This window comes from Citrus clementina, unplaced genomic scaffold, assembly GCF_000493195.1.
Source record: "Citrus clementina cultivar Clemenules unplaced genomic scaffold, Citrus_clementina_v1.0 scaffold_110, whole genome shotgun sequence".
Classification (NCBI taxonomy): Eukaryota; Viridiplantae; Streptophyta; class Magnoliopsida; order Sapindales; family Rutaceae; genus Citrus; species Citrus x clementina.
The window spans coordinates 1-6,223 of record NW_006263237.1 but is presented as its reverse complement, the minus strand read 5'-3'; the positions used below and the strand labels follow the sequence as shown (position 1 = coordinate 6,223).

The 6,223-nt window shown below is 32.6% G+C and overlaps 1 long non-coding RNA gene across 1 annotated transcript; it reads right to left on the bottom strand.

Moving 5' to 3' along the window:
• Nucleotides 1-5,199: 5,199 nt before the first annotated feature.
• On the bottom strand, nucleotides 5,200-5,818 carry LOC112101547. The gene is made up of 3 exons (XR_002907553.1): nucleotides 5,766-5,818; nucleotides 5,598-5,665; nucleotides 5,200-5,266 (listed from the first exon to the last, which is right to left on the bottom strand). It is a non-coding gene; the product is annotated as an uncharacterized LOC112101547 (long non-coding RNA).
• Nucleotides 5,819-6,223: the final 405 nt, after the last annotated feature.

The following is a 6,223-nucleotide window of genomic DNA, read 5'->3' as shown; positions in this document are numbered from 1 at the left end:
ATACTCCCAAATTGTCGTATACTGTGTGTCCCTTATGAGAAGCTAAGGGTTAGTAGCGAAAAATTTAAGGGTATCACCGAAGATTTAGAATTTTCAATAGACTATTAGGAGTTATAAACGGGAACTGTACTAGAGCTATTCTTGCTATTATTGTATATACAAAAAAAAAAAAAAAAATACATTTGACTCAATAAGTACATATGAAAGCTCTTACGTATGAACATCCAATATTTTATAGTATCGTTTATTTTTAAATTCACATTTTAAAATATACAGATATTCAGCCGAAAAAAAAAAGAAAACGGTGTGTTTTATGAGATGGGAAAGAAACTAACAAAGTTTGCGTGCACAAGATGAAAATGACCTATACTATTATACTAATGAGGTCTTAAAGGAAATTTTATCCATGTTTACAGAACGCGGGCCTTGGAATTTGATTTTACTGTAACAAAGGACCCTCTAGCGGCCTACATATGGGTTCTTATAATCTTATATTTAGTAGAAATATTATAATATACTAAAACTTCTTTATAGTAATATCGTATATATAGGAGTAACATTCTTACAGATACAAAAAATTTTGGGCCCAATTTGGGCTACTTATAAATAACAATAGGGTGGGGTTTTTGAGCCCAGTAAACTACTGATAAGACCCACATTTAAAAATAATTTTTACTTATTAAAATACTCCTAGATCAAATTACAATTATAGACATTAAACTATTATTATAAAATATAATTTTTTTACTATTAAACCCATCTATATATCTAATGCTGTATTTTATATTCTTTATTTTTTATTAATCTTAAAACATATATATAAGTATACATGTCAGCAAGCCACTAGTGAATTGGCTCCCATAATCTGGTTTCATTGTGTAGCTACATCTCATGATTAAATGCAGATACTTATATTTTAAGAAACGAATGCTTTAATATATTCAGTTTTAGTAACAAATAGAGTTACAATTTGTTTTACCTTTTTTTTATAATTAAATAAAATGAATTTTCTTCGTGACGAGAAATAGTAAGTATTTAAATAATTTTTATCTTATTTTTTACACAACTGGTTCTTTTAAGTTATTTTCTAGTAAAATTCGAGCATTTCATTTTTAAACTATAAAAAAATTTTAATAATTAATCGAATTATTTCTTGAATGAATAAAAAAATCATAGACAACTACAAAAATTTTAGTTTTCTTATGGATTGGATTATATTAACAAAATATTTGAATTCATTATTTTGAGCACATATAAATTTATAGTAAAAGCATTATTGTTATACAAATTGAGTTTAGTAAGGATCTATTAGGTATTTAGGTGGGTTTGTTGAGTAAAATTTAAAATTTTGAAATTTAATAATAGGTTTATTTAGTAATTGGGTTTAGTAATTAGTTTTATGGGTTCAAATAGTCCCACCCATAAAAATAAGTTCCACACTAAGATAAGTTATAATTTTTTGAATCTTATTTTAAGGAACTCGTCTTACAAGTAATAATTATTTATATATTATAAAAAACATATGCTTTTTTTTTTAAATTATGTCTTTCTTTATCAATGCCTATACATTAGATTTGATATCCTCCATTAATAATTTTTCTTTCTTATGGTGAAATCTCCTTCATATGCTCTTGTTGATTCTAAACAAAGCCGCCTTTTTGATATGGATGGAAACTTCCCAATTCCTATTAATATAGTGATACTTTTTTCCCCCTATATCACCTGCACTAAGGATAACTAAAGTAAAATATTAATTTTTATAATTACATCTTTATTAAGTTATAACCTTCTTACAGTAACAAAATTTATTTGGTGCGAACATTATTACTATAGAGAGTTCTTACTATTGCAATCAAATGAAAAAACAAATATAATAATTTTACGTGACTTGAATTTTCACCTATATCCATTAGTGAAGACGTGAAGTTAATCTTTACTATTAAAAAAAAATATATGGGATACAAATATTGGATGATAATATATCACAACCAAATCCCAGTACACCCAAAATTCTCTCACCCAAGCTCCCAAAATTCAGTCGATCAAATGTAACTCTCACCAAAATAATAATAATAATGATAATCATCATCATCTTATTGTCCTCGCCATTATACTTGGGGCCATAGAGAATTCTGACATTTGCCATAATACGCAGCTTAGTACCCTTAGCCTGATAATGTAAAAAAACAAAACAGTTTAATAAAATTAATTTAATCTTACGATTTTCAGAACACTGAGAAATATGGTATAAGTTGATGAATAAGGTTTTGTTAACCTGATGTCAGGAACCACAGCCAGTGATGCTCCAAACCCAGCATTGCAATCAAAATTAAGGCCGTCCCTTGATAGAACCTGCATAAGAAAAAAGGAAAAAAGAAGCTAACGGAGTTCAACCACTAAACTTATTTAAACTTATATGAGTGGACATGATGACAAAATAATCCGGACTATAATCCGCATTGGGTTCAACCTGTACTGGATTCAAATAACATCCAAAATCTGTCGGTGTTATAATAAATCCGGACATATCCAGATCCGAATCCGAAATTGAGTCAACCCGCATATCCAGAATCCGGACTATGATATCTTTACTCTTAGTATTATATTTTAATTTTTTTTAATATAAATAGAAAAGCAAAAAGTTAAAAGAATAAAAAAAGAAAGATGAAACACTAGTTTACGCTTTACAACTCTCTCTCAACACAGCCACCAACCTTTATCCTCTTCTCTTCATCAATTCAACACAGCCGCCAACTATTGCCTTTTTCGTCATCATCGTCTCGCCGCTTTGCTGCCATCACGGCTGTGTTGATCATTATAGTCATCAGCTGCCATTCAGTTTGTTGATTGGTTTCAAACTGGATTCAAGTGTGGTGTCAATTACCAGCCTCCAACTGTTGTTTCAGGTGGTGATTTCACGAGTGCGCAGAGGGCTATGTGCGTGATATCGAACTCAACTAGTGTTGCTAGGGATTTTTCTCGTATTGACCACAAATATGGTTTGATGTAATGCTAATAAGAGGGCATAGAGAAAGGTGAGTTCTTTGAAGCCCGTAAGGATCTTGCGGCTTTGGAGATGGATTATGAGGAGGCTGGTGCTGAGTCTGGTAAGGGTGAAAATGGTAATAACGGAGATGATCTGTGTTTGTAATTTTTTAAGCTTGTGTTCTTTTGATTGCTAATTTGTTTTGGTGGTCGGAATTTCTAGTTGCGTTGGTTCACGTTCTGCTGCTTTTACTTTTTTGGGTGAAATTGCTATGCGGCTGTATGTTTTTTTTTCCCATTGTATCCAAGGCCTGTTAGAGAACTGGGAAAAAAATTCATAAGGATTACCCTGAGTTAAATTATCCGGGTTTACATCCGGATTTGGTATGGCAAATTGGCATCCCGGACCCGGAGTTTGCCATCCCTAAATTGACACATATGGCCGCTAGAATATATATAATGCCTTTTCAAATATGCTGCTTCTTTTGATCCCCTGCATTCTTGGCAACTAATTTCTTAGCTGGGGTAACTAAATGCGCTTTTGACATCCTCCGCTCCAATCTAACAATCATTACTCATTGACAGTCAAATTGCATGTGAAGTTACAATGAGAGAACGATGGAGATTTGGTCATTATATGCATTTATGGTTTATCACTTTTTGCTTCTCATTATCTTCGATATCCATGGATGGCATCAACATTGCATAAAATCTATTTTTCAAAGCATATAATCTATTTCATTCTTAATTTCCATCCTGTGGACCCGTACTGTCAAATTTTGCTTGTAGAAATTTAAGACCTGCCTCTTGAATTTTTGTACAAGTAGGATACTGATGCATGGAGTTCTGGTAAAATGTGAAAGAGCTGAACCATTTTTTCAAATCAAATTGTTTGTGGTCATTTATGAATTTCTTTGAAAAAGTTTAAGAAAGTGTCAATGTATATTCCCAGAATTTACAATCATAATATTCATCAGCTCATTAACTAGTATAACAACTATTTTTATTACTTATTGTTGTTGTTAAATGACAATTAGTTGTCGGAAGTGCTACATTACTCTGTCTTGTCTACTCATCTTTGACACTGATAGCCCACATTCCAATACACCCTGCTTTCTCTTTCACCCAAGCTCTTAAAGTTCACTCATACAACTCTTAAAATAAAAAAAATAAAAAATAGAAAAACAATGTTCCTATTGTCCGGCTGTCACTGGCTGAGGTGCGGCGCGGGCCGCCATACCAGTTTCTAGCAAACATAGACAACCAAAACAATTTTGATAAAGTTTAACTTGTGAGAAACAGTGAAAATGTTGTTAATGAAAACCTGAGTTATTGTTCAGGTTTAGGTTGATGTCAAGACGCACAGCTTCTGATGTGAGGAAAGTCCTGGCCTTAGAGGCTGCTTGCTCCAAGCTGCAGCTATCAAATCCTCAAATAGTTCAATTTGAAGCAAAATGCAACTGCACAAAAAGAAAAAGAAGCTTACATTGTTCAACCATTACACTCATTCAAACTTATATGAATTGACATGTGGTCACAAGAATTGCATGCCTTTTAGAATTCAGTGCTTCTTTTGACCCCAGCAATCACGGCGCCAAATCAGTTTCGGGCAAACAAACTGAGTTATAACAGTTGCCTGCTCAGCATCCTTAACCTATTACATAGACAACCATAGACAATCAGGACAACTTAAGTCTAATCTAGAGAGTTTCAAAACAGTGCCAAAATTTAAAAAAAAAAAATGATATAGTTCATAACAAAAACCTGAGTTATCCATAGCTACAGGTCCAGGTTTCCCAGCTTCTGATGCGAGGAAAGTCTTGAAAACGGCATTGGCAACCGCAGTCACGGATGTCAAATGGTAGCACCTGAATGTACAAAAGGAAAAAGGAGCTAACAGTGTTCAACCAATGAACTTAGTGAAACTGAAACTTATATGAATTGGCAATAGAATCCCATGCCTTATCAAATTCAATGCTAATTTTGACCCCACTGGCATTAGCTCAACGCCCTTTTTAACAGCCTTTTCACTAATAAGCTTCTTGTGGTCATAGTCCCGCTCTACTGCATGAATCATATGATACAATTACTACCAGATTAATTGGTCAGCTGGCTCAGAAAATTTATCACTTATCTCGAAAGCCAAATTAACGAACATATATAAGTCAATGAAGTAATGTTTCAAACATGCAAATCTAACTCTTTTGATGTCACCTAAGTTCAGCCACACTGCTTTATTCACCAATCTAGCAAAATTAATTCTCATTCTTGATCACATGTTCTGCAAATTGAAAAAAAAAAATTATAGTATTAGAAGATATTATATATTCTGGTGTAGAACTTTATTCAAATATTTCATGCTTCGAAATTAGATAACAAATAACGAGAGAGAAGGGGAGAAAATGACTTGAGGCTGAGAATGATTCAAATACAGCCATTTGATAGTTTTGTCAAGGGCCTATTTTCAAATCCACTTAATACATGCTGATGTGAGGAATAAGAGCTGTCTTAGTACATCTCCTTGCTCCAAGTCCAATATCAGATCAAGTTGAAATGAGAGAATAATGGAAACTTGGTGTTTATACATTAATTTATAATTTATCAGTTATCACCTCAGTCTGCTCTACAATTTTGCATTCACTAAGGTTTCCTTGAGCTACGTTTCTTTTTGTGCTTGAACCTAAACATACACAGCAAAGATATTAATGAAAATGAAATTCCATAAATTACAGAAATCAGCCAAAACACATACTCTGTAGAAGCAAGCTAATGAGAATTACCTAAATCACAGTGAGTCCTATTATGTGGCAATCCTTCACGAGTAAGCTATTCTTTTTCTTAGACCTGCTTAATTCACCAATCCAAGTCAACATAATTAAATAGTTTTCCCTATTGTTTATTTAATTAATTTTCAACATTACAAAATATGGCAAAAACAAGCACTGTATAATCAAAATGTATTGATGGTTGAATTAAAGTTGACATATTCAATTGAAAAAAAAAATGATTAGCTAGTATTGCATCCTTAATTAGATTAGTAAAAATAGCAGCGCAGGACTAGAGATAACCTGAGGCTGAAGTGATCATACACAATTGCAGCCGGTTAAGAATTTTGTCAAGGGCAGCCTCCTTTCACATCCTCTTACGAAACCTAATATGGAGTTGACTCAAAACGCTATTTATGCTTCTTAATTAGATTAAAAAAAGGCTGATGCTACAATACCTGCATGTATCAGAT